The sequence below is a fragment of the Solenopsis invicta genome, chromosome 3 (assembly GCF_016802725.1).
Source record: "Solenopsis invicta isolate M01_SB chromosome 3, UNIL_Sinv_3.0, whole genome shotgun sequence".
Classification (NCBI taxonomy): domain Eukaryota; kingdom Metazoa; phylum Arthropoda; class Insecta; order Hymenoptera; family Formicidae; genus Solenopsis; species Solenopsis invicta.
In genome coordinates, this window is record NC_052666.1 from 1,955,350 (window position 1) to 1,965,472 (window position 10,123).

Consider the following 10,123-nt stretch of genomic DNA (forward strand, 5'->3'; position numbering starts at 1 on the left):
TCAGCCGCACTGTCCCGAGTGTGCGAGACCGAAATAGGGCAGCCAACCACTGTCCGGGTTGTCCAAGCTGCCCTAAAATCCCCCCCAAGCCAAGGATGGCTGGGGGCCCTCCTCCCCCTGCCCCGGGTCCGGGGAGCGCGGAGGAGATGGAAGTGGAGCGGCCTCCGGCTCCGCCGGACGCCGGCGTTACTCGCGGCGCTCAGGCCGTTGGGGACGACGGTCCGGCGGAGTCGGTTGCCGCCGCGGGGGGTGCGTCCCTAGCGAAGGGGGCCCTTGTCGATGGGACCTCCTCGGCTGGGGACGCTGGGCTGTCGGGATCTTCCTCGGACGCGGAGTTTGGGGTGGATTCCCCGCCGCCCAAAACTACGTGCGTGGAGAGCGTGGTTGACGCGGACGGCGTCGCTAACCGCGCACTGGGGGAGAATCTCCCCGAGGCCAGGGTAATGCTCTCACCCCTCCCCCCCAACTCCCGCAGAGGGAGAGGAAGTGGAGTAGGGCCTCGAGGGAGGAGAGGCCTAAAGGATGTGCGCCCAGTGCGCCCTCCCCGGGGCCACCCGTCCTCGGCAAGAGAAAACGGCGGTAATCGCCGACCCTCGGGTACCTGCCCCCTAGCTGCCCCTAGCGCTCGGGGGATGCAACGGGACTGGGCCCAGGATGGGGTCGAGCGCTAGGCGAGGTTTTCACTCCCCTGGCGCCTGGCCCGGCCACGTAGAGCGCCGTGGACGGGAGTAGGCGGGGCGGGCGGCAGCGATCGCTTGTCCCTGGGCGCGGGGTTCGCACCGGCGATATGCCGGGAGCGGTCCCATGGCCCTAAATGAGCGCGGGGGTGCGTGATACCTCGCTCCGCACCCCCGGGGTTGGGCTAGGCCTTACTGGCTGACATATCTCGGCTGGGCCAGCAAAGCCCGACTCCCAACTCGACGAATTGGCGCGTCGGGGAGCTCCGCTCCGACCCCCTGTGGAGGGACGATGGTGCATACCTTGTATATCTCAGTATATCCCTCCACACACTGGGGTGAGATGGGCTCGGTGGGTTTTTAGTGGGTAGGCGGGCCGGGCCTCGCCTCTTTTCTGCCGCGCAAGCGGTCCGTGCTGGCGAGGAGTACCGCGTCCCGAGTCCCACACTTCCGTGGTCTAGCCAACCCGGGGTGCAATGAGCATTTTCCCCCCGTTAAAAAAAAAAAAAAAAAGAACCAGAAACGTCAAAAAAACTTGCAATATCATAGGAAAAGCCATGAATTTAAAAAGCGAATTCAAAAGCGTAAAAAAACTTAAAAGAACGAAAAAAATACACAAAATACAACAAAAATTATTTCTTTTTAAATCCATGAAAACACTTTGAAAAAATTGAAAAATAAAAGTTACAACTGCAAAAAATACAAGTGCCAGTGTTACAACTGCAAAAAATTACAAGTTTAAAAGTTACAACCTCATTTAACGATGTTCTTCAACAAAGGTTAGAATTGGTTGGGATAGGACTGCCAGAAATGTCAAAAAACTTCCGAGATCGTAAAAAAGCCATGAATTTCTAAACATTCAAAATTGTCAAAAAACTTAATATAACGTGCGACCGCACTCACGAGCGTGGTGCAACTGCGTTAATTGCTCGTGGCGCTAGTTAGGTAGTCAGGGGGTTCGCGAAGTCGCTCACATCAAGTGCGCGAAATTAGACGATATGATTGGGCGCCAGGCACGAGCGAGCGTGCCGCTCTGAAATCGGGACGTGACCGATCTCTCGATTCACGCCCGAAAGGGAACGCGAAAACGCTCTACGTCGTCACGAGCAATAACGGGCTCCCTTAACCGGTAGCTCAGCCACGGAATTGGCAGAGGGGGTGGTTCGCGACGGACGGGGTGACAGAGGAGAGCGAGGGAACTTAGAGAAAACGCTTCAGTCCGATAGAAAAATGAACAATATATTTCCGAGATATGACGCTACTCACAAGGTTCTGCGACGGGGCCTCGCGACCCGGACGCGAGCGGAAAATATCGCGCGGTCGTCGGTACGAGCTCACCGAACGGAGAGAGTCACAATTCCTCTCTGAGCAGCGGCAGACAAACACCGTGCACTCTCGCCACTCTACACACGCACTCTCAGTTCACGCAAAATTATGGCGATTCGGCGCGAAGCAAGCGTTCGGAAGTACGCTGAACAAAACGGACATCGCCCAACAGAAACGCATACATACGCTACTACAGACGACATACAAGAATGTATCACAATTAACGCGACTTGGCTGTGGTGTCGGCGACGCTCTCAATAAACGGAACCGAACGAATCCCGACGCGACTTAATCGGATGAGGCGCACGGCGGCCGAGCACGCGGACAGCACGCGATCACTGGCGTGTTCCCGGCGGAGGATTTTACGGCGAACGATAACTCTAACGGCAGCTACCGCGCGCGCGACTCATCCGACCGGCGAAATCGGTGGCTTTACACAAAAATCGTTCGTCTCACCACGACGCTGGCCTGGCTCGCAAATCGTCCTCGCACGGGGATGTGGCACGTCCTCGGCTCCCGTCGTCTCGGCTCGTGGCAGCGCACTCGCGACGATCCACAGCGAAGTGATCGATAGCGCGAGGAAATTCGGCAGGCGGCACGCAGGATCTCTCGCCCCACGCCCGGGGGTTCGTCGCGCCGCGCTATTGGTTCCGCCTTATAATGCGGTCCTCGCGACCCTCTAATCAGGCTGTCGCGCCGCGGCGCGCAATTCGAGGTAGGTCGGTCTCTTCGGGCAGCTCGCGACTCTTCCCGTGGTTTTCCCGAGGCCGGACGGCTATCCCTACGGACTCTTCGACGTCCGGTGCCCCCGCGCTCGGGACCACGTCAGGAACTTTCTCTCGCTCCTCGTTCGGGGTCTCCTACGCGATGATCGGCGTGGAGTGTCGACTTCCCCTACGCCGGACCTTCCCTCTTTGTGTCCTGCAATTTCAGCGGCTTTACTGTTGCGTACAGGCGCGACGGTAAGAGATAACGTAATTAAAATGAAGAGAGATCACCTGTCGTGCGCGCTACTGCGATCCTGCGCACGGTCCGGAAGGTCTCAAGTGGCGGGAGGTCCTCCTTCTTCTAGTCTGCTCGCCGGGTGAGATTTCGTCGATACAAAAATTGAATATTCGCTAGCCGCCGATCCGCAAAACGTCGCTAAAATTAACGGACGGGCACACGCACACAAAACAAAGACGCGAAATTGCAAGCGCACTCGCCGACACGTCCGACTCCGAGCCTAGAGGACGTACAGCCGCAGCGCGCGCTCCTCGTTCGGATCTTACGATCCTTGTGACGGACAGCCAAACGGAATGTCACGTCACAAACGAAAAATACACAAAATACGACCAAAATTATGTAACAACTCGTGTTTCTTGTATAGAAATTGCGCACGGACGTAGCTTGCCGAGAACCCCAGGGCACGATCTGGGTTAAGGGAGAGAACTAGACTGTGATTTAAACGTGCAAAGTATGTACAGTTTATTTAGAGGGACGAAATACGAAACAACTTAAGTATGTACAGGATCGCTTATGAGTGCGTCACCGGTAATTTTACGTCGTCGGCCGTATCATTTGCGCGGTAGATGTGTTGTTCTATTCGAGCACCGGACGGCGTGTTTACAAACAATGCACCGGACTCGGTGCGCGTATCTTCGGAAGCGCGGTTGCCGATGTTCGCACGATAGGTGCGTGTGTTAGCGTCGCGGACGCTGGTTCGGCGCGACGGGCGGTCCACTCTTTTTTTTCGATTTTTATCGGCTTTTAGGGTCGCGTGCGAGTTTCACGGCTATCGGTGCGCTAGCGGGGTGCGGCGTGGCGTTCTACGGAGCGTCCCTTTAAATGCGCTAGTTTCGCGGCGCGTTATCTTTCGCAGTATCGGGATTCCGTAACACCTTAGCGACAATTCGGTATCGTTAAAACGTCGTTGCTTAGATATTATACATGGTAGAATAGCTGCGCAACGACACGTAACGATATCCTTAGCTGTCGTTAAGAGTGACAGAATACGCCTACTGGTGGGGTGCAACAGCTATGTCGAGTACGCTCGACGGAGGCAAAGACACTTTACCTCGTTTTTCTTTAGCCGCCGCGATAGGACAGGATCGGTTTTAGGAGGCCTGTCGGGCAAGAACGCTTGCCAGAGCCCAAGACACTTGAGCCCAGCTTCGGCGAGGAGAGATGGGTGCGAGACGGGTAGTCGCCGAGAACGCTCGACAGAGGCCAAGACGCTTGACCCCAGGACTACCTTGGGAGACTTCTTCGGTGACTAGTCGGCGGAGTAGCTTTCCGAAATGTCGGCGGAGAAGAAGCGCAGCATCTCGCTGCTTCGGCGCTTTTATACCCGAATCACGAGACGTCGGGAACGCTCGGTGGCGGTTCGGTTCGTTTCGGTGCCAGCATCCCCGCCGCTCGAGATTGGTCGTTCAGAAAGCAAACAGAAGCGAGCGAGCACGCCGATAGCGCGTGCCGGTTTGTGTCGGTGCGCGCGCGCGGCGAGATACTTGGCGCGCGGATGCCTCGTTGCTCGTATAGGCGCGTTTGAAATCTTTTATGGGCGCGTAGCGCCTTGTCTTACGCTCGGCGGTTGTTCAGCCGGCGCTTGGCGGACGATGACTAGTCCGTTGGGGGTTTGCGCGAAGGCGGTTTGTTACAATTATTTATTTCTTAAAGTTCTATGGTATAAAAAATTACAAACTTTAAAGAAAATAATATGAGAAGGGCTCAAAAGTAATAATACAGAAATTAAAGAATATAAACGAGCTAGAGAGCCACGCTGGGTGTTGAACGCAATAATCAAAACAAGTAGGTAAATTCGTGTATACGTTTCGATCTTTAATAATACGGTCTTTTGCAGTACAAACAAACATCAATTCTGTGGAAAGTCTGTAGAACAATAACATCCATTGACTGTCAGTTACAGGTTAACGAAAGAAAATCAAGACTTCTCGGAAACGTGCCGTGACATATATTTCGGAAGCTTGGGCATCGTGAACTGTAGATTCCGAAAAACTGTGTCTTACGAATAGTCATGTCACAGCAATGTAAGATGGCAAACAATGTGTACGCAGACGCGGCTAGTATAATGTCATCTACGTATCTAAGATAGAAAAAAAAGATAAAAAAATAAAAAAAAAATTTTTTTATTTAATTTAATCGTCGTTTTAGTAATCGGTACTCGTCATCGTTGTCTTCGTCGTCTGCTTCATAATTAATGTCACTGTCGTCGTCGTCGCCGTCGTCGACGTGGAGGACCTCGTTATCGCGGAGTGGCGCGAATGCGTCAAAATCCTCCTCCGTCGACGACCGATTTGAATCTGTAACCGTCTCTGTCGTGTCCGTCCCTATGCCTTCCTTGCTTCTTAAAAATTTTCTTGATAGTTTTGGACCCAAATATCTAAATGACATTACATAACGTCCCTCTTCATTTACGTAATGTTTGTATTTTAGAAATTTATTGGCCATCATGTTGATGCGTAATCTGCATCCGTAATTAATAATAAAATCCACACGGATCGCTGTTACATTGTATCTTTCTACATCATAGTTAGGAAAACCTGTTCCCTGAGGTCTAATATTCTTTTGTCTTATATATGTGAAACTGTATCCTCGCTAGAACTTGCGAGAAGGTACCGCTATGCAACGCCTAACGGCAAATTGTTACTGTAATTCAAAATTTAAAAAAAGCGGGAAAAAATATTTTTTTTTAATTGCGAGTGACTTTTATACTCCTCTAGGGAGAATATTACGAGAAAATAATGCAAACGCGAAAAGTAAACGGCCAAAATCCCGTAAACTTCGTTAAGAGTCATTACTCCTCGAGCCCCGAGGAGAACTTTACTCCCGCTAACTCCCCCCACGTAGCTTTCTTTTTCTTTTCTCTTTTCTTAGCAAAATTTTCAAGTTTTAAAAAACCCCTTTTTTATATTATATAAGATGGATACAATTTGCAATTGTTTTCTTTAGCTACTTTTCTTATTCCTTGATAGGTACGTTTCGAAAACTTATATTCGACTAAAACTGAAAGTGCTGCATCGTCCGACAATGTTTTTTCAACTTCTGATGTAAATGCTGTTCTACATATATTTAAACGCTCTTGTTGGGCTAGTTGACGTTACATCCTTAATAATTTTTGACGCGTCTAATTGTCCTGATGAACGAAGATTCATTTGGGTAGCATATGCCAATTCCTCAGTGGTATTGGATGTGCGAAGTTCTGCAGTTTTTCTACGTTTAGATCGTTTACTTAACGCAGAAAATGCTAATGATGGGCGACCTGTCTGCGTTGATTGTGTTGAAATTTTGTCGTCATAAATTATAATTCTGATTGAATCAAATAACCAATTATTGTATTTTTCCTTAAATCTCTTCCGTTCTGTTGCTGCTTTGCCACATTGTTCTGAGTGTGTGGAAAAACTTAACAAGGGTAGGCTTTGTATCTTCATGTATGAGAATATTGCGGCTCATTTCTTCTGTCAATGCAGCTTCCATTTCGATTTGCTTGGATAAGCCCGACTTCAAATAGTTCCGCATCATCATAAATAATTTTTCTTTAGTGCATGTAATTACGTTTCTATCTGATTCTGCAATGAAAGTATGTATAGAAATTACTTGACTTGGTATATTATTTTAATATTATTCGTTGTACGCACAGTATAGTTTCAATTTAATATAATTTTTTAGACAATAGAGAAGCATTCGTTGAAAGCGTTAGATAAGGAAAGATTAAAATAACTTAAAAACAGTAAAATTAAATTCAATGTGGATTTGACCTTGCACACAAATACAGAAATTGTTACGTGCTGAAAAAATTGCTACTGCAATAATACAGTATTGTCGAAAACTTGCTGAATACAAAATTATTTTTTCATCATGCTAAAATGAATCATAAAAACGTATATATTATTTTAAAGTTCTTATAAATAGATCGGTAAAATAGTATCTTTATCGCTGCAAAATCATTTTTTTCTTACTTACAATATTTTGAAAAGTTCTATTTGTCCATTTTTTAACAGTAGCAAAATTTTGGAAATATTTATTTTAATAACAATTATTTTTATAATTATTAAATATTAAATAATTATTAAAATAATTATTTTAATAATTATTTTAATAATTATTTAATATTTAATAATTATTAAAATAATTATAATTAATTAATTAATTATTTTTAAGTTATTATTTTATTACTTTTATTTGAAAAAAATTGGCAATATATTACAATTTTTTACAATGTTTTAAATATTTTTTATGCATTTGTACAATTTTTTGTTCTAACGTTATAGCATTTTTTTAATTTGGCCATTAATCATATGAAAGTCAAAAGTAATTTTTACTTAACTTTTCGACAATACGTACCTGGCTCTTTTATCTAAGATATTTCTTGATAGTACTGTACGATCGTATAATAACAAAAGATCCACAGACAGAACGACTAATTGAATGCAACAGCATCTGTTTATTCTATGCCGCTAGCGATCGATACCGAAACTCACAGCGCAGAGCGCTCGTACAAAAAATTGTCGCAAAACTAGAGGAGCAGATACGGGCAGCTAATTTTTTTTTTTTTTTTCGAAAGAGAAGTATAACCTAAAAGATGGTTCTAATAACATCTTGGAATATGGTGGAATAATACATAACTATTTGGCTACTTGAAAATTGAATTCTTTCAAAATATCTAATTTCTAAAATATCTAGTACTGACTTAAGAGGTTGCTATAGTGACGGGAATTACCGACACATTACAGTGTTCATTAATTTTCTAATTGGCTTTACAGATCACAAAATCCTTTTACAGAATAAAAGTACGCACCAAGACAAAGTGCGGGTTGGTAAATTTTACGAGAAAATCGAACAAAAAGTAAAAAATTTATTTATTTTCGGCTCGTGGATCTGTCAACCGAGGTTAACTTTTGTCATTTACTAACGTTTTGTAGCTCATATGTATGAAATGAGACCAGTCCGCACTTTAGAAAACTCTAACGAACAACACTGACTGTGTGTCATTCCAGTCAAAAGCCCAACAAAAAAGTTTAACATGTAAACAGCTGTACGTGTACAAATTTCGCTTAGCGCACGTAAACAATGGCAAGCAGAGTAGTGACTGTAGTTGATAGGTCTTTTCGCAGATGGCGAAATAATCGAAAAACAAAGACAGATCTATGCGTTGAACAAAGAGCGATAGTCTGGTGTCCCTCGAAAAATAATCTGCAATGCCGACGTCGAGGAAGTTCTTCGGTCACTATAGCATCCTCTTAAGTTCAACTTAAAATCTACTATATATATAATACATATAAAAAGATTTTGTTATTATCGTCTTTTGTTATACTTACCTCCAGGAATAGAATCCATTTTGCAGAATTGAACTTGCTCACTTTGTTTTCGAAATAAGTGCACAAGACTATAGGTATAAAATATTCATTATTCTTAACTGTCACGTCTGTTCGAAGGACAACTTTGAACCGAACTGAAAATTCAGGTAGAGGAGATATAATTCTAGGGTTGGCGACAGTTAATTGGGAATTTAGTTTTCTTTTAGAAAATGTAATGATATTCTCGAAAATTTAAAATTTTTTTTTACTTTTGGCCAGCTTTTTGGGATTTTGGCCCACTGTGAGACAGTCCGATACATTCCCTCCAGGGTTTTTGGTACTGGCTCAGTACTATGCCAGCGTCGGATAACATTGGGCGAACTTTTAACATCTCCAGAGATACGAAAGTCGTCTCCAGACATATAGATCATGAAGAAATAAAGTTGGAATTAGACATAAATGTACATACGAAGTTAACATCCTCACATTAAAAGTCTATAGTTCTAATTATATGTTGAATTCATATAAATAACATGTTAAATTCATATAAATAATATTACTTATTTTTTATATAGATAGATAAAACTTTTTTTTTTCATGCTATCACATTTGAAACTTTTACTTTGATGTTTTGATTGTTAGAATTATAATTTATATAATAATTCTAACTTATTTTTATTTTATAATACAAGAAACAAGTGAAATTTACTTAAATAGTCAAAAGCCGATATATCTGCAGCTTTCAATTCTTCAAAGAGTATTAGGACCTTAACTTAGTTCCCGCCTGAAAAAAGCTGAGAAAAAGCATTTATTGGAAAAAAATTTGTATAAATTATTTCAATGAAAGTATTTTCCATCACTTTCTACAACTTTTTTCCATTTTTCTGGTAACTAAGCGATACCATCTCGATAAAACAATGTCGGTTTTGAAGCAATTCATTCGTCCACCAATTCTCGCACTTCTTTAACATTACGGAAACGTGTACCACTCAAGCCGTGCTGCCTCGATCTGAACAAGTGGTAATCAGAAGGCGCTATGTCTGGTGAGTACGCTGGGTGAGGAAGAGTTTCCTATTCGAGCTGCGTCAGTGTTTCTTTGACGGTTTTTCTAGTACGTAGCCGAGTGTTATCGTGAAGAAGAATAACTTTGTGCCTGTTACTCGTTATTGCTGGTTTTTTTTGCAACAGTTTATCATACAATTTATTCAGTTGACGTTTGTAGACATTGGTAGTAACAGTTTTGTTCGGTTTCAGCAGCTCGTAGTACAGCACTCCTTGCTAATTCCACCAATTTTTCTGAACCCATCCATTTTTCACAAAGCAAAAAAATATTGTTGTTTATGCAAATAATTGTGTATACTGACTAAATGTTATCAAGAAATGTCAAAACTAAGAAAAAGATGCGTTAGTGATGACTATTAGAACTGTTTACATCGCCATCTAAAATTTGCGGGCGGAAACCAAGTTAAGGTCCTAATAATAGGCCAGAATTTTAAAGGGTAAAGAATAAGAATGAATTCTAGATTGCTCTTCTTTGAAAACCGATGTGCTTTTGTAATTGCGCGGGCACACGCATAACAAAAATGAGAAGAAAAAAAGATAATTTCGAATTTGATTTATTGTTAAACATTTTACTATAATAAACATATTTTGTCATATAATTGTAGGACAATTAAATGCGAGCAAGTATAGCGTTCGCGCATTTTAAGCGATTATGCTAAAATGTATCAAAAACTACTATTTTGTTGCAATTTTATTGTAAAAGCAAATATTTATTTCAACTCGATAGCTGTCGGAACTGTCTTGTTTTCGTCTTTAATTGGA